A 22,658-nucleotide genomic window follows, 5' to 3' on the forward strand; every position below is an offset into this window, starting at 1 on the left:
CCCCTGTATTTCCCCTAAAAAAACTTTACACTGGTGACATCATTCTCTCTGTTTTACAGATTAGAATATTGGGACTCAGAGAGGTTAAATTTGCATACAGAATGTATACTGACACACAAGGGACTGGGACACAATCCCATTTTGAAAGATTCCATCCTGATAAATGATTTCCCTAGGAACTGATCTTACTGAACCCCTGCTATGTTCCAGGGACTGTAAAACAGGCAGGAGGACTACATTTGGTCTCAGGAGTGTTATCTTTATTTAAGTAAGGCTATCAGAATACAAGGAGGAAATCTACTGAGTAGATGAAGATACATGTTTAGTTCTTTATTATAATTCCAGATCAATAAGCGACAGTCACATTATTACCTGGATGTAATGGCCATTTAGACAGTAATAACAGTTTAAACAAATCGACCAAAAATCCTAATGTGTAACCTAATGCTTAATCTCAATTATTACACAGAGCCTGCAGTCCTAGTGAGCATGGTTCTTATTTACAATACTATCAGAAAGTTAATGAAAAACAGATGAAGATGAGAGTGAGCCTTGGATTTTAGTAATGTGCATGAACTCTAAGCAGGGCACAGCTTGTTTAAATGTCCCTCTGACACGCTGCTGCTTGGAAGCAAGATTTCCAAAGCCAAACACACTGATGAGCTTTAACTTTCCTGGCATAAATTTGGCATCACCTATAGCCCTACAAGCTATTTTTAGAAGACTTTGGCCAGGTCTTTTATAGGTCATTTTGTTTGTCCAAGGATTTTCACTTCTGACAATGAAAGTCAATCCAATCACATTTGCTGGCTTAAAGTAATTCAAAAATTCAAAAAAAAAAAAAAAAAAAGCCATTGTGGAGAAATGGTATGATACAGGAGATTTTGTACTAAATGTAGGATTCCAAACATTGGAGTTTGATTTCTTGTTTTGTCACTGAGTTGCTAGATAATTTTTCCAAGTCATTTAATCTCTGCATATCTATTTTTCAGTTCTCCAAAAAGGGAAATATAATCTTTAAAATCCATAAATCCTCAAAAGAATATTAATTTATTTCTCTCTGTTCTATTAATACACCTTTAAATGTTCTATCTCTTCTCTGAGACCATGCTAATTATAATTTATCCTGTTTATGGGCACATGGGGTATGCAGTGCTTAAAAAATAGAACTAGAGTATAAGAACTCACTCAAAGTCTTAAAATATGAAAATAGTAGTGAAAAACAGAGTAATTCTGACCTCATACTTAATGATTTGAGCATTAAAAATTCAAAACAGCACAACTTTTGATGACTTTTCTAAGCATCTCCATTTGAATTTCAGATTATGTGCCATAATCAATGTTATAGAATGTTATTTCAAAACTCTAGCATGTATCTTCCAGTTACTCTTAATATAACTTTCATCTATTTGGTATATTTTTGTTCTCTTAGCACCCTAGTCCCTAAAGATCAAAGAGATGGCATGGTGTTGAATCCCAATTAAAATATTCTGAGATATTTTATTTAATATAAATGGCGTCCATTTTAATTTTTGGAAATGTCTATATTATTAAGTATATGAAGTTCTTAGGTTTAGTTATAGCATTAGTACTAACCTAAGTTCCCAGGGCCTTAATCAGTTTCTGAATCTTTCTAGGTTTTCCAATATAAAGTCCCTAGCAGGTATGAAGAGCCAAACTTTTTGATACTTTCAACACCAATAAGTCATTTTTACTAGGCTAATTCCTCAATACTACAAAGCCTGAATCCCTATAACTATACTTTTCCTCCAATCAAGTTACTCCCTTCTCAGGATCCCAGTTTCTGTCTGTAACAGAGTTCCTCAAAAACTTGGGTCTTTATTTCAACTCTTTCATTTTCCAGTCTTGCATTATTTTCATCAGGTGTAACATTAGTCAAATAATTTCTTTGTTCCAGAACACTGATAATATAGAAAATGAGAAGACATGGCTCTTATTTTAATAGACCTTTCATGTATTTGACTCTGCAAAAGGTGACCAAACCCTTCCAGTTTTTCCTTTCAAATGTCTATACCCTGTTGCCATTTCAACTGGTCTAAGTCTCCATCACCTCAGTCATGAATTCATAAAACATCTCCTACTTCATGGCCAAAGTCATTTCTTACCCTATTATATTCTATATATGTCAGCTCTCTCCCCTATCTCTCATTACTTCCCCAAATAATGATGCACAGCATTGTTATTTTAATGTTCCTTTAGGCCTATGTTTATCATTTCTTTTCTCAAAAGCCAATAATTTAAAAAATATATATATCTTTATTGACTTCAGGGAGAGGAAAAGAGAGGAAGAGAGAGAGAGATAGAAACATCAGTGATGAGAGAGTCATTGATCGAGCCCACAACCGGCATGTGCCCTGACCGGGAATTGAACCCTGATCGCCTGGATCCTAGGTCGAAGCTCAACCGCTGAGCCACGCCCGGCTGGGCGCCAATAATTTTTAATGTACCATATCTGACTCAACAGTCAAGGCAGATATCCAAATAATATTGCTTTCACTAATATCCAAAATAAAATTTCAACTCCAGACTTGCCAATTTTTTGCTAGGACCAGAAAATTGACTTCTCTGTGGCTTTGTTCATGTTTTTGGTTTCTCAGATATGAAAGAGATACCATATTTTCTGTGCTTACATAAATTCTTAACATCTTATTTGAGGCTAAAGTTCCAGTACTGAACGAAGTCCAGCTTCATAGGATGCCTATATTCTGAATAACTATATAATGTCTAGTTTGTAACGCATAACATGGTACTTTTATGCAGTCTGATATTATTAGTCTTTCGTATGTCACCTATGTTATCTTGATGGCAGGGTCAATGCTCTGTCTCTCCTAGGTCTTTACCCCACACACACATGTTGGTTGGGCACAACAGGTACAAAATTTAAAAAAAAAACAAAACTTTCTTAAGATCTTGATTCCCAAAGTGAGTGTATACTTATTGGCTTCAATTATAGTCAATACAGACACGATTGAAGTTTAACTAGAAATGATCTTTCATGTGGTACATTTCACAACATTTATCCCTCACTTAATTTATCTGTTCTGTTATTTAAATTTTGTATTGCTCATGTTTATATATTGGTTTCTTACAATCTCCCATAATTAAAGTGTGCATTATAAAAACCTTTCTTTTCTCCACTAAGATATCGGTTTGGTTAATATTAAACATAAATTTCTGTTATTAAAGTTGATTGAAAGGCAAATTTTATCTTCAGAGTTTTTTAATAGGAAGAATAATTCTAAACTGTACCTACATCCCTGAGGCTTGCGTGCCTTGATCAGGAGATACCAATCTAGGACGAACACCCAAAGATGGATGTGTTGAAGGACTGAAACAGGAGAATATTTCTTGTGAGTGTGCATATGTATGAATGTATGTGTGTGTGTGTGAAAATAACAATAATATCATAATAATGATGTCAACATGTGGGTTGAGTCCTAAAAGATGTACAGGCATTTACCAGAACATAAAATTAAAACAAGTCGAAAGGTCTAGAGAACCTCTTATTTTACTTAACCTGACCCCCTATCATTAATCATGTCAGTTCTAGCTCTTCAGTTTGACCTCCCACCCAGCATCCTTTAAGTTGTTCCCATCTTGAAAATGTCTTGGTCATCCTCAGTCATAGTCCCTGATCCACCAGTACAGAAGCTAGGAGTTTTCCATGTAATAAACAAGTAGCATGTCAGCCAGAGTACCTGCCCTTCTTGCTTTTTGACGAGTGACAGGTCATCTTTCTGACACTACTTTCAGCTTCATTTCCATATGCCATGCTTCACACATCTCAGGCAACACCATGCCTCACTCTTTTTCTAAAAGGATTTTGCAGTTTTGTTCTGATAAGTGAACAAGAAATGAAAAAAGATTGCTAAAACAAATTGTTTTCAAATTTCCTTCCTTTATTATAATCTAGACAAATGTTCATGGTAAATTGGGTGTAATCAGTACACATAGTTCTCATTCTCTACATAAAAGCAGCCAACAACATTTTACACAGTGCTGCTAGTAATTTGGTTTTATCTTGTACAAAGTAGAAAATTAGATGAATAAAGCAGACAGATGATGTCATACCCCTCAAATCAGGCTCTAGGAGTATAACTAGGGATAACCTGACAATTCCCTTTTCCATTATTCAGTGATGTGAAGGTATCAAAGTATACAAATACTTGTTGGTTGCAACATTTGCTAAGATAAAAACATGTTTTAAAAATTGTCTTGATTAAATTACCCATTTCCATAGTTCTGAATGTGCACCTGTTTTGCCCAACTTTAGATGACCTTGCTCCTTTTGCTTTGGTAATATTACTCAAAAATAACAAATACAATGTGAGGACCCTGACCACAATATCGCAGTGGCAGCATAGATGATTAATACTGAACTTCAAATCCTACGGCACTTCAGGACTAGTGGCTAAACACAGAAACCAGTGAGCCACTACTCGTAAGTTTTCAGTTAGATATAGAACGGATATGAGCTTCTACTTTTCAGCACAGATTAGAATTAATTCTGGTAATTTGTAAGAACTTTTAAACACTAGGTAAAATACAATAATATTATCATTATCTGATAACTTAAGTATGTCCTCAAATTTCAATATTCCTATCGTGCATAAAATGTAACCTTAAAAGATAGAATAAATTATTTCTGTTACAGAAACTGTTAGGTAGGTCATATAACAAATATCATTTCAGTTAAAAATCTACCTTCCAAAATGGAGTAGGAAGAAAGGAATTATATAATAGCATATATAGAAAGTAGCTAATTAATCTATGCCGATGATAAAAATGTGTACCTACTTGTTTGTATACAATATTTTGTAGGTTAGCAAACATGTATTATCCCACTTGCTTTCCTTTTCAGTTTCTTCATTTGTAAAGTAGGGCAATGGCTGTATCTCCCTCAAGGTTGTTTCAAGAATAGTATATTCATAAATGTAAACAAAGTGCTCAGAACAGTGCCAAGCACCATATGACTGTTATATATTATCTACAAAAAGAGTATGAAAGTGAGAATTGAGTAAATTCATATAAGGCACATTATGCCTGTCACATAGCAAGCACTCAATGCGAATATTAATTATCTAAGCAGCAGGTAGCAAGTATTATAACTCCCATTTTATAGATGAGAAATTGATAATTAGAAATTCAAACAAATCCCTCAAAGGTCAAGTAGTATTATAAATATGAAAGTCAACACATTCAAATTTTGCCTTTTAAAATTTGGATAGATTATTTCATTTTTGCCACACTCTACCCTCGTCCCCTCCATTTAGCCATCCGATTTGTTTCTGTGAATACTCAGTGTGACAATATCTCTTAGGGAAAGTGCTGCTGCTCTAGCTGTGGCCCTGCACTCATATTAAAGTTATTGTTTCATTTTTGTTTTCTATGGAAGTGAAACTTCTAATTTTACTGCTAGGTTTGGAAATGCTACTCTAAGAGTTGATGAAGTTCTTCAGAGACATAGAGGAGCTGGCCTGGATTTTCTCATTAGAAAGTCATTATTTAATATACTTTAAGTACAAGAAAAGATCTACTACTTCTAGAAAATAGATTTGCTAATTCTTAACAGAGCTTGGCCCAAAAAGCATATTTTTCTTCATACTTTATTTTTCTGTTGGAAATACACCTAGAAATATATGTGCTCCTGTCTTCTATTTCATTTTTCTTTCAAACAGATAGGTTTAAAAAAAAAAATCTCCCACCAACTTCACAGCCCATTCATTACTTTGGGTTCCCAGGGAATACCAGGAAATGCATGATGGTCTATAGAGTGTATGAGTTCTTAAAATAATAGTCTGTTGATTTGATCTCAACAGGGGAATATTAGAATATCATCCTTGAGATGTTAAAAAAGAAACCACCTACAACTAAACAAAATGTATTTTATGCAAACATCTACAAAAAGAGCAATGAATTAAGGAGAGCACACAGGAAGACCTAATCTAGTCCTGCTGTGAAAATCCAGATTGGAAAAAAAAAAAGGCAATAAAACATGTACTGGCTGCACTATCAGACTTCAGAAGACTAATGCTGATGTTCACTTTGTCTATTTCAAAGAGCCTACAGAACATCTGGCTTCTGAATCTCTGCCACTCCAGGATTAAAATCTCCAGGGATTTTAATTTCTGCATTTATTTTTAGGAAATCAGAAGTACATAATGTCTGACATATTTGTTTTCACTAGTGAAGGCTGATGCTAGTGAAGTATGAAAATTCAATTCACCATTAAGGAATTTGGTGATAGGGCACTAAGAGAATGGCAGTCATTCCAAACAATGGTCATGCAGGGCCTTGCTGCGCAGAGGGCATTTCTCTCTGATTCAGCAATTTTGGTTTGGGATATGGGAAAAAGATGGACTTTCAAGGCCTAGTAAATTCAGTTGATATCCCCCTCTTCTTTTTTTTTTTTTTTAATGTGTTTTTATTGTTTTGTTTTTTTTTAGAGAGAGGAAGGGAGAGAGATATAGAAATAGAAACATCCATCAGAGGATGAGAGAGAAACATCATCAATCAGCTGCCTCCTGCATGCCCCATCCTGGTGATCAAACCTGCAACCTGGGCATGTGCCCTAACCGGGAATGGAACCGTGACCTCCTGGTTCCGGAGTTGACACTCAAGCACTGAACTACACCAGCTGGGCAAGTATTCCTTCTTTTTTATATCTCTAATTTTGTTGGGAGTTGGCACTGAAGAGAGTGATAGATGTGCTTTTTTATTTGTGAAGAAATAAAAAGCTACACTAAACCTCTGTTCACACCCTACAATTTAGAAATGTTCTTGTGAGCTTAATTTAAGAGAAAAGGCTCATTGTGTGAGGTTTAAATCAAGATACACAAAATTGGACTGTGTTGTTATTTGGAAGAACAAGGGCAGAATCAGCCTTAGGCAAACTTGGTGGAAGATGAAGTTTGAATTCTTAGGGCAACCAACACTTTCCCTCTCAGGGCTTCTTACCATTTATGTTCTTGTTAGTCTCTTGCTACTCCCAGGGGCTCATGTGTTGCATTAGAAGTTTCTTATTCTGAAAGCTGAATATTATGATTTGAACATTTTTGGCTTCTTGCCTCTTGTCCTGTGCCCTGTATTTGTTAGGGTCCAGTCTTTGACAATTATACCCCACCTCTCATAAGTATATTGCAGATTCTCTTCTGATGGTGATGAATTAAATTTTTCCCCTAGACATTTATTCTTAAAATAACCCTGAAATTCAGAAACACTTGGCAGAGATTTATATTTGTGGAATGACTCATATGTCTCCATATAAAATAGAACTTTATCAATATAATTAATCACATAAATAACATGCTCTAAAACTAGTATTTCTCTTCATTTTAATATTATCACAGAGTGTTGATTGTGGAATAAATGTTTAATAATATCACTTCCAAGAATGTTTACATGATATTCTATATCAGAAAACCGTAATTCACTTTTCCATTCCTTTTCAAAAATTTAAGTATTTCAAGATGTCAAGATTGAAATAAACTTGTGGAACTAAGCAGCCTTCTGTTCTGTATAAGAAGACTACAGAATCAATGGCAACTAATCTCGACTAGATAGGTGCATGTGAAAGTTCAGATTTTGTATTAAATGGTGAGTTCTTTAGGAAACCATCAACAAAATAAAAAAGCAACCCACTGAAGGGGCTAACATATTCTCCAATGATACATCTGATAAGGGATTAATATCTAAAATTTTAAAAGAATGTATATAACTCAACACCAAAAAACAAAAAGTCCAGTTAGAAAATAGGCAAGGTATTTGAACCGACACTTCTCAAAGAGGACATATGGATGGTAGACATATGAAAGACATTCAAGGGCACTAATCATCAGAGAAATGCAACTGAAAACCACAATGAGCTATCACCTCATGCCTGTCAGAAAAGCTACCATCAATAAGTCAACAAACAGCAAGTGTTGGCAAGTATGTGGAGAAAAGGGACTCTCGTGCACTGTTGATGGGAATGCAGATTGGTGCAGCCACTGTGGAAAACTGTGGAGTTTCCTCAAAAAATTAAAAATATAACTGCCTTATGAAGAGATCCCACTTCTGGGAATATGTCCAAAGATACCTGAAACACTGATTCAAAAGAATAATGCACCCCTATGTTCATTGCAGTGTCATTTTTAGTAGCCAAGATTTGGAAGTAGCCCAAGTTCCATCAATTGATAAGTGGATAAAAAAGCTGTGGTACATTCACACAATGGAATACTACTTGGCTGTAAAAAAAGAGAAATCTTACCTTTTGGGACAGCATGGATGGACCTGGAGAGCATTATGCTAAGTAAAATAAACCAGTCAGAGAAAGACAAGTACCACAGGATTTCACTTATATGTGGAATTTAGTGAACAAAGTAAAGAATATAGAAAAACAGAAAACAGACTAACAGAAAACAGACTAACAGCTGTCAGAGGGGAGGAGGGTGCAGGGGGTTATGTGAAAAAGGTAGAGGGATTAAGCAAAGAACAAAAAACAAGCCATCAAACAAAACCCTCAGAGATATAGACTGACAGAGGGAAAGGGGCTGAGGGTGGTACAAAAGGATAAAGGGGGGATAAATAGGGACGGAAGGAGATGTGACTTGGGGCGGTAAACACACAATACAACATACAGATGATGTATCATAGAATCATACACCGGAAATCTATATAATTTTATTAACCAATGTTGCACCAATAAATTCAATAAAAACATTTTTTAAAAGTAAAAAAAAGGTAGCCCGGCCAGGCGTGGCTCAGCAGTTGAGCATCTACCTAGGATCCAGGAGATCACAGTTCGATTCCCTGCTGGGGCACATGCCTGGGGTGGGGGCTGGGTCACCAGCAGGGGACATGCTGGTGGCAGCCGATCAATGACCCTCTCATCATTGATGTTTCTATCTCTCTCTTTCTCTCTCTCCCTCTCCCTTCCTCTCTCTGAAAACAATGAAGAAATACTAAAAAAAAAAAAAAGGTGAATTTTTCTTCTAAAAGCTGACTAATAGAGCATTTTAAAATAAGTGTGCTAGTTAAGGGATTAAGATTACTCCAGTTAAACTCCAGGTTTTGTATTTACTGAATTTCATTTATTTAAACTTGGTTCATAGCCCTCTGAATTTGTCAGGCAGATTTAAAAAGCAACAACAACAACAACAACAACAAAACCCCCCAAAACAAACAGAAAACAAATCATTAGCCTCCTCACTGCTGTTTCTCATACTGAAATTATAAATTATAATTGTTTTGCAGCAGACTTAGATGGCTGTATACCTCCTTACATATTTGCAGAAATTGACCATCCCTGTTATTGTTTTATACTATGCATTTTTGGTATTCCATGTAACTTTTTACTTGTTCCCTTGCAGCTCATCAATTTTTTGTTGTGGGATAACAACAAAAAAAGTGCTTTACAAAAATGTAATACCCAATTATATAAAAAAGAAAAGAGAATATTCAACATATGGCACGTTTAACCATGGAGCTCCATCAGGCTAAATTAGTCACTGCAATAAAAATATATTAGTGATTTATTTTCTGCTAAATTTTATTCTGAACTAGGCCTATTCTTTATTATAATCAATTCATATTAAATATTCTGAGGCCCTGAGAGCAGAGGGAGATTTAAATTAATTTATGCCATTAAAATTGAGTCCTTGATATTAAGCATAGCATGGCTGCGGGTGTACAATATAAACACCCCCTGGACATCAACCACTAATCTTCAGACAAAGTTATTTTCTGACATTACTCTAAAAGGCAGCCTAAACTGAATTCTGGACTTCAAGAGAATGAACATAGGGTTGGTACATTTGATAGGGATAAACTGTAAACAAAAATGGATTCCTACAGAAAACCTGTTAGAAATGGAAGGGGCCTTAGAGGGATAAAGGAACAAACTCCTTTTTAATTTTTATGTATTTATTTATTTGCATTAAGAACACTTTATGTTAACGTATGAAAAGTGTTTTCAATAAAACAGGAAAAGATTTATGTTGTATCTACAAAAGCTAAGTTTCTGCTATGATAAATGCTGTATTTCTTTTAAACGAGCTAGAAAGACAAGGAATATTATGTTCAAACTGTACATGCTCTTGGCAGCATTAGCATGGAAGACTTTTGATGTTTAAATCGGTCAATCATAGATGTGAATTTCCTGATCATCTCCAATGGACACAATTTTTGAGCCATTTCTGTTGTATATGAATGACTCCCCACACCTGATCCTGGTGAACACAAGTCCTCCTTCCAACATCCCAAACTTTCACACTTTTGCGCCATGAACTGGAAACAAAGTGAGTGTCTCAGGACAAAATGCCACCTTCAGCAGCCAGGACGCTTGGCCACTCAGAATGCCAACTAAGTTGTCCTGTTTGTACGTCATAGATCTTGACATAGCCATCATCTGAAGCAGTGGAGAGGAGCTGAATCCCTGGAAAAGGTAAAGGGGCAAATGGGCATAGTATGGCCTTCCAGCGTGTGCCCCAGTTTTCAGCTGCAATATCAAAAATACTGATGATTCCATCTATGGTCCCACTGGCCAGATACTTCCCATAAGGACTATATGCAGTGCTAAGAAAGAATTTTCCTATTGTGGTCAAAGAATATTCCGTTTTCCCACTTTCCACATCAAAAATATTCACTTTCCCACATGAATTCCTGTGGCCAGATACTGGGAATTAGGAGAAAATGCCAAAATCCAGGCATCTACCAGGTCTGCGTCTACCTGAAAGGGACCTCTCCAGCAGAGGCACCAGCCCTCATCTCAAGACAGCACAGAACATTCCCAGGATGCGCTCCGAGATTCAGCAGGGTAAACGGGTCACAGAAGCCACCTCTGGCTGTGGCCTGGAGCAGCCCTGAGCAGGTCTGCTTGGGGGCAGCCTTGGGGCCCATTCTGGCTCACCGCCCTCCTGCCTGGGCCATCAGGGCCTCGACCTTGGCCACTCCCACCAGCATGAAGACCAGCTCCTAAACTCCTGTTTTGAATCCTCGTCCAAGACTTCAGGTATCTGAGGTCTAGAAAACGTATAGTGTTATAGTAGATTGTGACAAAATACAGAAAAAAAACAGCCTAACTGAAATTCAGGGAAGCCACCTCAGAAGAGTTGGAGACAATCAAAAAGGAATAAATTAAGATCACTTGGGTGTACATGGTAAAGTAGAATTTCAACTCCCTTTCCTTATTTAAGTAATGGAAATAATGTGTGACTTCTCATTTAAATGTAAAGATGAAAGAACATATATGGAAAAAAGAGTGTTCAACTGCTGGCATGTGTAAATATCCAAGTGCATATAAAATAGACATAACTGACAAAGCAACAAACAGATTCATATGTCACCAGGGCAAGAAATACTATTTGAAATACAATTTGAAAGGCAGAATTATACTTTTTCATCTACAGAAAACATTTTATCTAGCCGACAGTGTTTTTGTCAAGATTCATGTTTCTCCCTTGGTTAATGTTTGTAAAATACCCTATGCTTTTTGGTAAGAAGGATTTATAAATGAACACTAAGTCAATGTCTGAATAAATGGTTGCTAAAAGAACCAATCTTCAATTTGAAGATTTAGTTTGGTTTTAAAAAGTATTCTTGCTTTTGAGATTTAAGTTATACAAATCTATGCTATCTCCCTAAAATGCATTGCAGCACAAAACACAGAAGATTTTTCTGAGCCAAGCAGCATAGTTTGGGGGTTCCCAAGCCTGAGTGGTGAGCCCAGTGGAGGGGGGAGTGCTTTCAACATATTAAATGTCCAGGCCCCACCCCTGACAAGCCGAATCTGGATCTCAGGAGATCCCAGAACCTCCTATGTTAATAAAGTCCTCCACGTGTTTATGTAGAGCACATGAGTTAGGAAATTACAGGCATTGTCCATACCTAACTTTGACCACCCAAATCACCCATGTTCTATATGCATGAGGAGACAATAGAGCTTACTGAAGTGAGAAATTTCACCTCTCTTATTGCAGGATAAATTGAATAGAGCTGAAGTATTGATTTCAACTTTACATTGTCCTGAAACAGAACATTGATTTGAGATTTTAAAAGACTTCCTCTCCAACTATTATAAAGATCTTGATAAAATGATTTTTATTTTATTCATCTTTTTATCTTTAGCACTTAGCATATGGTTTGGCTAATTCCAGACAAATACACTATTATCTGGTCATTCACAAAAAAATATACAATAGTAAATAAAAATATAAAATTTCAAGTGGGAAAGATAAACAATAAAATACCTATGATAATTTAAAGAAATGATAACTACTCTGAAGAAAATAGGATCATATGATGGAAGGTAAGGAGAGCTGGGACAGGCAAGGATTTATGAAAATGGATAGTTGGGGAAGGTATTTCTGAGATGAGCTCTGAGCAGAAACCCAACAAGTGAATATCAGGGGATGGGCTGATCTACATAGGGAAATAGTTAAAAGCGAAGGGAAAATAAAGAATGAGTTCAATGAGTTTGAGAAACACAAAAAAGGGCAAGTCTTTGGAGTATCTAGAGTCAGAGGTAAGGTGATAAGAGAGTAAAATACCTAGAAGTAGAACTGGAAATGTAGGTGGTGGTGTGACCTAGAATGACTTGGAAAGCTGGCCTGAGGTGAGGCTGTTTACCTCAATGGTGAAGTGCACCAGGGTTTCTGTAAGACCTGTGTTCTAGTGCTGGCTTCACTGATTACCAGGGAAGTAAACCCGGATATATATCTTAATCTAACTCTAATTACCTTCTTTGTTATAATAGAGATAATAATTGAGTAATAATGCTATGAATAATAATGCTTCATAGCATTGTCATAAAGATTAAATGAGAAAATGGATATAAAGTGGTTAGCCCAGTGCCTGGCACATAGTAAGCACTGTATAAATTTTAGCTGTCACTGTGATGGACAAGAAAGTGTTTCTTTCTATATAAAACACACTATAGCATGCATATGTGCATATATAAACATATACATAATTATATTCTTCAATCTAAAATGGTATAAACACTGCTAACGAGATGTGATAGTATGGATGGAACAATAAATAAGTGATCACTAATTTATACTCCAAACTGTTGGCTGGTAAATCCTGATCTTGACATCGTAGCCATAGTTACTGCTTGTGCTGTCCCTTCCAGAGCAGAACTAAATCAAAAGCGGATTCTCCTTCACTGATGCATTCTCCGATCCAGATATATATCCCTGACAATTTTAGCTGGGAGGATAGCTCAGCCTGCAACATTGTGGAGCATATCTCTACTTTGTCTTTGGAATATTCCAGGCTTTCCCAAAAATGCTGTGCCTAGGTTTGTCCTGTTTTACACTGAAAAGCCTAAATTCAAGCCCATTTCATTCAATGCTCAGGAGTCAAATTTACACGAGCTATAAGTAAAATCTGGCAGCTGTGCATACCACATGGGCTACTAAAGAATAAAAATAAAAATAAACAGCCTTTGTAGTAAGTTTCTCACTGTCTGGCAGATACATTTCTTCAATTAATCGTGCATCTGATGTAAGGATTACATAAACTAACACAAATTATATGGTGTTTGCTACATAATAAGCATCAAATAGATTGTATCTATTATTAAGATATTTATGACAATGGAAAATGATTTTCCAAATTAGAGTAATTTTTTAATGCATTTTTTCCTTTCTTTTTTTTTAAATGAACTTATTGGGATGACATTTGGTTAATAAAATTATATAGGTTTCAGGTGTGCCATTCTATAATACATCATCTGTATTTATCAATCAATAGTCCATATAGTCATTCCCAAATTACATCAGGGGGTTGCATACCTTTTCTATGGGCTTTTGTTTTTCTCTGAATACCTAATAATATTTCACTTTCTGAAGAATGTTTGACTCTAAAGGTTATTTTAAGAAAATTTAATGTTGCTTCGGGGATAGCAATAACCCATATTCTTTTGAGAATACTTTCAATGATTATGATATCATTAACATCTTAGTTTCCCTAAATATAATTTGTATCGCAAGCCATTTATTGTTTCAAGGGACTTCATTTAGTCATCTACTCAGCACCTGTTCATTGAATGCCCACTCGGCTCTTAGAAGCAGTGGTGAGAAACAGACCTGGGGCTTGCCCTCATGGAGTTCATAGTTTATCTAGCTAAATGTAGGCAATACTAGAATAGTTTTACAAATGAACAACTACAAATTGAGATAAGTGCTTTGAAGAAAAATCTCCCAGAGTCATGAAATCACATGATAGGGTGGGCAGTGCCTAGTTAAAGGGACAGTGGGGAAGACCTCTGTGACGTGAGCTCAGAGATGAGATGTAAGCGTAAGAGTTAACTAGATGAAGAAGAGGGAAATGCATCTAGTTTGTGGGGCATAAAGTCACTGAGAGGCTATAAGAGAAGGTGGGTGTGCTAGAGGACTTAGGAGATTGATGTCAGAGAGGAAGACAAGGGGTGAGGTCTGGGACGAGCTTGTCTGAAGCACAGTGGAAGCCCTGGCCGGAATTTATTTTTTATTTTTATTGAATTTATTGGGATGACATTGGTTAATAAAATTATACATATTTCAAGTGTCCAATTCTATAATACATCATCTGTATATTGTATCGGCAGGGTTTTAAGCAAAAGAGTTAGAGGATCAGGTTAACATTTGACTTCAGTGGAGGAAGGGCAGAGGAAGGGCAAAGCAGAGACAAATCAGTGAGTGTTTCTGCAAAGCATCAGATTAATGGGTAAAGTCTCATTACTGCCACGGCTGCCTTTCACTGTGATCTAGTAACTAAAACTAAAGTCCCTGCCTTCCCCATGTAAAAACAGAATAATTAAGAAATAGAAAAGCTCAATTGAAAGAAGATACATAAAAGAATTATTTACATGCCATCTTTTGCCAACAACTTTTATCAGTCACTTTAAAATATATTTTCCCTTTTGCATTCTAATTTCTAACTCTATATTCCTTTATTTTAACCCATAATGTTTTATTTTCTTACTTAAGAAAGCAATATACTTATAGAGGTTCATTCACAGTTGTCAGGGGTTGTAGATAATGCTTCTTTGGATGTCTTTCACCAGGTTAAAATTAGTTTCAGTTTATCCTAACCTGATAAAATTTCTATTTGTACCTTTTCAAAGACAATTTCAAAAGTTTTCAATGAAATAGTCATTGAATCTCAATGATCCAAAAAAAAACCTTGATATCAGCATTTGACAGAAGAGCAAAGAAAACAAAATAACTTTGCTGGGTGATATTTACATGTCAAGCTTCCTTTTCTTGACTTGAAAAATGTTCCTTTATTACAAATTTGATTACATTTTACCTTGTTTTGATTGTCTATGAGAATGTTCCTCTGCTAATGCTGGTAAAAACATGCAAAAAATTGGAAGGGCATCACCTAGAAGAATTACTGACAAATGCCAGACCAAGTCATACTATCACTATTCCTGACTGTTTTTAAGAAAAAAACAAAACAAAAAACCAAGTGCCCATGGGTAGATATGTGGATAAAAAAGCTATGGTACATTTATACCATGGAATATTACGTAGCTGTAAAAAGGAAGGATCTCTTATCTTTTGGGACAGCATGGAGGGAACTGGAGAGTATTATGCTAAGTGAAATAAGCCAGTCAGAGAAAGACAAGTACCACACGATCTCACTTATATGTGGGATGTAATCAAACATTATAAACTGATGAACAAAATAGATCCAGAGACATAGAAGCATGGAACAGACCGAAGGATCTCAGAGAGAAGGTGGGATGGGGGAGTGTGTGGGGAGAGATTAATCAGAGAACTTATATGTTTATGAGCATAACCCATGGACACAGACATTGGTGTGGGGAATGCCTGGGGGTGAGGTGGATAAGGCTTAGAGGGGATCAATGGAGGTAAAAAGGGGACATCTATAATATTTTCAACAATAAAGATTTAAAAAACTATTTCAATGGCTGAATTTTATTTTATTTTCTTGTAAAGCCCGAGAAGAGTTTTAAATGCCAAGCCATCATCTACATGGAAGAGTTTTAAGTTGGCAGTAGCATTGTCTCAACTAGGAAGGACAACTGGACAGAGATGATAAACTATTCTCTGTCTACTTCATTTAGACTCTTCATTCACTCCTGGCCAACATTACTTTTTTGTTTTTTAGTTTCTCCTGCCATTTCTGCTCTTTTCTTATATACTTTCTGGCTCCATGGAAAGGTTTAGTGCTCTTTTATTCCTTCGAATGCCTTCTCCAAGCTAACCTCTGGCAAGAAAACTATTCCGCTAATCCAAATCTACTTTGTTTCATGGCTTCTGCAATTCCCTTCAGGCTATATTCTTCCTTTCCTTATGTTTGGTCCACCTGTAAAAAGAATGGGAACTGTGTTGACATTCCACAATGTGTTCAAGTCACCATCTGTCTCTGTTATTTCGAGCTTATTAAAAGTTTCACAAGACATGTCCCATGACATCAAAATAATAGTGATAATGCCAGCTGGTTGGCAGGCATGGGTCTATGAGGCAGACTTGCTGTTAATGGGTAGAGTGGTTGCTCACTTTGCTCAATGCTTTCCTTATTTGCAGGTGTAGCTTTTAATTGAGATCATAAACCTTCAGAGGTAATGAGTAATCAAATCCATACATGCTCATATGTATCCATTTATTCGTTCATTCATTCATTCCTGTGTTCATTCAACAAGTATTTGTTCAATATCTTTTATATACTTAGCACTGTGCTAAATTCTGGAGATCAAATTGTAAACACATAAGACAAAGTCCCTGACCTCCTAGAGTTAACTCTAGTGTGGCAGGAGCTGTGACAGATATCAAGTAAACAATCTGACTAATAAGTGTGTAATTGCTAATTGAGGGAAGCACTTGAAAAGAACAGAATGTTATGGTTCCATAAGCCCAAGTAACAAGAAAATTTAACATGAACAGGTGGGGAGGTGGGGAGGGAGCCCTCAAAGATGAACATTTTTCCCAGAAATGACAAAGGTCAGATCTAAGTCTGGGAGGAAGGGGGAGAGGAGAGATGTGTAGGTATGTTCTATAAAGAAGGTTGTTGGCACAGTGTAAACCTCTTTCAAGGAGCTAGAAGAACAATGCCAATGTGACTGAAGTCCACAATAAGGGGGAGACTGGTGTGCGATAATCTCTAGACTAAGGGGGATGCAAGGCCAAGCAACAAGCCTCTGCGGGCCCTGTTGAAAGTGGGTCTTCATCCTACTAAAGAGCATTAAAAAATCACAGACTTGGTATAATCCATACAGAACAAGAAATAGGGTGTTGCTTCCGCTCCTGCTTGAGCTCTTTCAAAATCAGACTATAATGTTAGTAAGTCAATGGCCTATGTAAATTCAGTATTAAACTTTTTCCTATTTTGAAAAGAGTAACTACTAAATTTCCGACATGAACAAGCTCTTCTGTTTCTGAAAATCAAACTATTAAGGAACTGAGATTCAGTTTTATTTTTTAACCACAGTTAGTCACAATAAATATTAAACAGCTTCTCACAGATAATACAAATCATTGAATAAGTGGTTTCTTTAGTTGTTTTTTTTCCCATTTTAAAAATTTCAGTGCATTTTAGCTTAACTAATGGACATATTTACTAGGGAGTGGTGAAATAGATTAATACTTTAAGTGCCCCAAAACAAAAACCACAGCTTTTTTTGGTGCCCTATGTTAATAGAGGTCCTCTGAGTTTTGAAGGCTTACCCACTGCCATCAAACTCTAGACAGTTTTTAAGTATCCAATTCACGCTGCTCAGTTTTTAACCCCCCCTCTCATGAATATGCTAAGCCATTCACTTCCGGGATTCAAAAGAGTGAGTTTGATTCTATCTCTATTTCCATATTCAAAATAATCCAAAAAAAAAAAATCTAAAGGAGCAAAGATATGTAGGACTATAAACAAATACATTTTAACAACAATAGAGAGAAAAAAAATCAGATACTTGGCCAACCTGCCGAGACCCAAGTTCAGGAGGTTGAATTTTCACTCTTCTAGTTGACAACATAATTAACACCTACAACTGCCACAGACACATACTCCCTGTAGTGTTTTAATCTTTATTATTATATTCACAGCTTTAAAAAAATATAACACAATACTAAATTATAAACTCATGTGCTGTTCAACTGTCAGACAGGATCTTAGTTTCCTTTTACAAGACAGTGCTGAATATTTACAGAAATATAATGTTCAAAGGATAATAATCCCCAAAAGGAAAGCTATTAAGCATCCTCTAAAAATCAAGAGCAACATTAGCAAAGGAGGCAATTACAGTCATGTCAAAGGCAGGTAACAAACTCATTGTTTTACCAAGAACGGAATGTGTGTCCTATGTCTTTGCTTGATTGTTAAAACAGATTTAAAACAAGTATCTAGAGAAAGATCTTTGTTGATTTAATCTCAAAGATTTTTTAATATAATTATTAGAAAACATTGAGGTCTCATCAAGTATAAAATGCCCATAGGTAACTTTTCAGATATCTTTGTGTGGGATAGACAGCATTCTAAAATGACCACTAACCTTCCCACCCCTGGAGTACACTCTCATACTCCCCTCCCCTTGAATGTGGGCAGGACTGCAAATTTGGTGGGAGAGCCACACCCTAGATTAGGTTACATCATTCAGCGTAATCATTCTCTTGATTATGTTACATTATATGACTGCCTGGGCAAGAGATTTTCTTCTAGTTTCCTGGAAGAAAACTGCTACATTGTGAAGGGAACCCTTGGCAGGGAACAAGGTGGAGCCTCTTGGAGTGGAAAACACCTTCTGAGTGGCAGCCTGCAAGTTGAAATTGTCTCCTGGCTCTTAGCTCCATGTGCGAAAGGAAGAACGAACAAGATTTCATCAATTGGTGAACGTGGAAGAAGACCCCAAGCCTTGATGAGACCAAAGCCCCAACCAACACCTTGCTTTCAACCTGGTGAGACTCTTTACAGAGAGCTCAGCTAACCAGTCAGTGCCTAGACACTTGACATATGGAAATTGTGAGATAATTAATGTGGTGTTTTAAGCTCCTATGTTTATGGCAATTTGTTGTGCAGCAATAGAAGCTAATTATTCGGTATTCAGAAAAATTTGTAATTTAATCTAAGGAGTCAATAAGACTAATTTTTCATAGCCCAAATAAAGATAAGTAGAAGTTTTCTGATAATGTAGATAATAAAGCACACTATAAATAGATCATGAGTGGTACAGAAGAAAGACCACTGAGACCTAGTACCTGAGGCTAGTACCCGTTTATGTAATTTTTATGTCTTAGGTTCTTCATCAGTAACAGTGGAAATATACTACTGCTCAGTAGTCTATGCTTTACCAAGCTCTCCCAGCCATTAGCAGGCTTGCTGAAGCTAGAGAAGCTCTATTTTACGTACACAAGAAGTTTATACCTTTTTGTTCTTAACACTTTCCCATAGATGTGAATCCAGGGTTTATAGGGTCTGACGCGACCCTCCTCCACAAAAATGCAAATTAGAAATTAGTTGCAAGATCTTGGGAAGGAGCTTGCAAGTGGGGGCCCTGAAGCTAAAGCTTTACCAATTTCAGAGATAATCTGCTAATACCTTCCATTGTTCTGGTTCCTATTCACACCCATTTAATTCCAAGGTGCTTGACACGTCCTCTCCACCCCTTCTCCAGCCTCTTCAGTCTCTTCCTCTCTCTTCATTCTCCCCTGTCAGTGCTGAAACAGTCCCCTCTTTACCCTCAAAACAAGAGTATGCTCAAACAAGAAATGAGCAAAAACTTCCAAGTTGAAAAGTACAAATGAAAAAGCAAAATCTCTCCTTCGAATCTACGTTTCCCTCAATTTTCAGTGATTTTTTCTATTTCTTAACTGCTAAATTCCTTCCAAGTGTTGTCTAAACTTTCTATTTCTTTTTCCCTACTCCTAGTGTACTTCTCAGTCTGTTGTAAAATGGCTAAAACTGTTCTCACAAAAGAAATACTCTTCCTGGAAAACCTGTGCTTATCTCGTTGAATCTCTTAGCAGCATTTACACTCTCCCTCCCCAAACACACTTTTTTCAGAAACATTTTTAAACACAGTGAAAGGTTTAAAGTATACAATGATTACATTGACATCCACTACCTAAATTTTTCAGTGATACTTAACATTTTGCCATTTGCTGTGTATATGGGTGTGCATTTTGCCTAACAGTTGTGCAGGTAAATTGGAGATACCATGACATGCAGACACCTTCAAATGCTTCAGTTTGCATCTTCTAAAAATAATGACAGTTTCTGATAACAGCAACTACCATTATTACAACTAAGAAAATTGACAATAATTTGCTAATATTTTCTGCCACCCAGTACATATTCCTAATTCCTAATTGTCCTTAAAATGTCTTTTAGCTGTGTTACTCAATTCAGATTCTCCTACTCAGGTTTTACGTACTGTATTTGGTTGTTGTTATGTTCTTTACACTCTTTAAATCTTGAGCAATCATTCAATTTTTTTCCCCAGGATGACATTAACTTTTAGAACAGCATAGGTCAATTGTCTTTGGAATGGCTCACATTCTAGATTTAGCTGATAGCTTCATTGTGTTTTCATAGATTAATCTTCCATCCCCAATATTTGCTGAAGCCTAGGGGGTGTAAGGCTATAGACTTAATGAGATATGGCTTAAATTTTTTGGAGATTTCTTTTTAGGTGATACTGATTCCTTCACTTTATACCTCTGAAGGAGGCCCCTAAAGTCAGATGGCTCTACTATTAGCGATGCTAAGTTTGATTACTTGGTGATGGTGGTTCTGACAGGTTTTGTTTTCTAAAGACACTTTTTAAAATTTTTCTGTTGCAATTAGTAATCAACAAGTGGGGTGATACTTTGGCAAATGCAAATATTCTTTCACCTGGTTGTATTAGCATCCATTGTCGCGGTCTTGCCTGAATAAATATTTCTCTGGGGTTGCAGAATGGCTCCTCTCCTCTTCTTGAAAAGTTTTCTACCTTTGGCATCATCAGGGACATCACATAATACTCGTCTTCACTTTTATCTGACATTCTGGTCCCTTTTTCAAATTCCTTTCCTTCTATTTCTCCTTAAATGTTGGTTTTCTTCAGAGTTGTTTCTGTGAGTTGGACCAATTTCCCACAACTATGGTTGGTTCTTATTAAATTCTTGAGAAAGACAAATGTGAAAAATGTATTTTAATATAGGAAATCAGAATGTATGATTATCTTTGTGTCTTTTTAAAGTTTATTTTAGCATCCAGGGCAAGAAGCAAAGGGTCTCCAAAAATTACCAAAAACTGGATTAATATTTTGGAATATTATAGATTTAACTATTCAAATATATAGATTTTTAAGGATCGCTTTCACTAACATGAGGACTTTTAAGTATCATTAATTTTCATATCCACATAGTCACACTAGCAGAGCAAGAACTCTTTGTCTTGTTCATGGCCGTACACACAGCGTCCAGTGTTGGCCAAGCCAGCTTTCAGACATGTGTCTGAATGCCTTGCTGAAGCCCCCTGAAGGGGGTAATTCATATTTTCTTATTTCTGTGTGTTCAAAAAGTATGCAAAATAATCATACAGCAGTTTACTATATTATAATTAAAAATTTTTAAAAGATTAGAACTCATGGGTAAACTAATAGCCCCATTGACATCAAAACATATTGAAAACCTATAGCTATTAAATTCAATAAAAACTTAGAAGGATGTATGATCATTCCTTTTCTTCTTTTTAATTTTTAAATCCCCACTTTCAGTTCCTAAAATCCACTCCATAAATACTCATCATTGTCTCTCTTGTTTTCATTAAATAATACATGCTAATTTCAATTAGTGCTTATTCAAAATTCATTTTTCCTTATTTTAGGGATTAATAACTAAGATAGAACAATGTTTTAAACAGAATTTGATTAACAACAGAGCTTAAGCAGACAGGTCACCCCACCCACCTCCTAAATTATTCAAGAATAATTATTTTTTTAATAGTGACTTTAAAATACTGTAAATTTCCAGTATGTATTTCATAGTTAAAAGCAGATTGAAGTATATTTTATAGAGTTTACAGTTAAATGTATTCTGATACTTTAAATATTGTTAGCCAAAATATTTGATTATCCACAACATACTATTTCCTAAGTTTCTGGATTTAAATGGGGAAATTTAAGTTAATTGTTATAAATGCATACAATTATACCTAACTATTTCATAGCTCACTTAATTCAATAACCCTGTCACAGAAGAATAATCATGAGTATAAAAACACCACTAAGATTTTTTAAACTGTACCACTTATAATAGACAGATCCATCAGAAGATTGACTGGGATAAGTGGCTTGTAGGCATGTCTTGATTAATTTGATCTTCAGTTAAAACAAAACTCCATAAAATAAGGTAAGTATTACTTAAAGTAAAAATAATATAGAGTATACTCACTCGATTAGCCACCGTTCTTAATAGCCTAACATTTATATTTGTTTTGATTACAAAACAATTACCTAAAATTCACTTTAAGGGGCTCTCCACAATAACCATCATAAACCAGCTTAAGTTTTATGTTTGTTTTTAAAGAGTGATACTAATCAACTTATTGGGTACCCTTGGAGGATGTACTAGTTTGCTAAGACTTCCACAGCACAGTACCAAAAAACTGGGTCACCCAGAACAACAAAAATGTCTCACAGTTCTGGAGGTGAGAAGTCTGAAATCAAGGTGTCA

At 35.9% G+C, this 22,658-nt stretch overlaps 1 protein-coding gene and 1 pseudogene across 1 annotated transcript in view; both read right to left on the minus strand.

Annotated features, from left to right (window-relative positions):
* MAGI2 (membrane associated guanylate kinase, WW and PDZ domain containing 2) overlaps nucleotides 1–22,658 on the minus strand; it is a 1,282,556-nt gene that overhangs the window by 1,018,974 nt on the left and 240,924 nt on the right. The window lies entirely within an intron of this gene.
* LOC107542272 (uncharacterized) lies at nucleotides 10,130–20,986 on the minus strand (annotated as a pseudogene).

The sequence above is a fragment of the Miniopterus natalensis genome, chromosome 10, assembly GCF_054644295.1.
Source record: "Miniopterus natalensis isolate mMinNat1 chromosome 10, mMinNat1.hap1, whole genome shotgun sequence".
NCBI lineage: Eukaryota > Metazoa > Chordata > Mammalia > Chiroptera > Miniopteridae > Miniopterus > Miniopterus natalensis.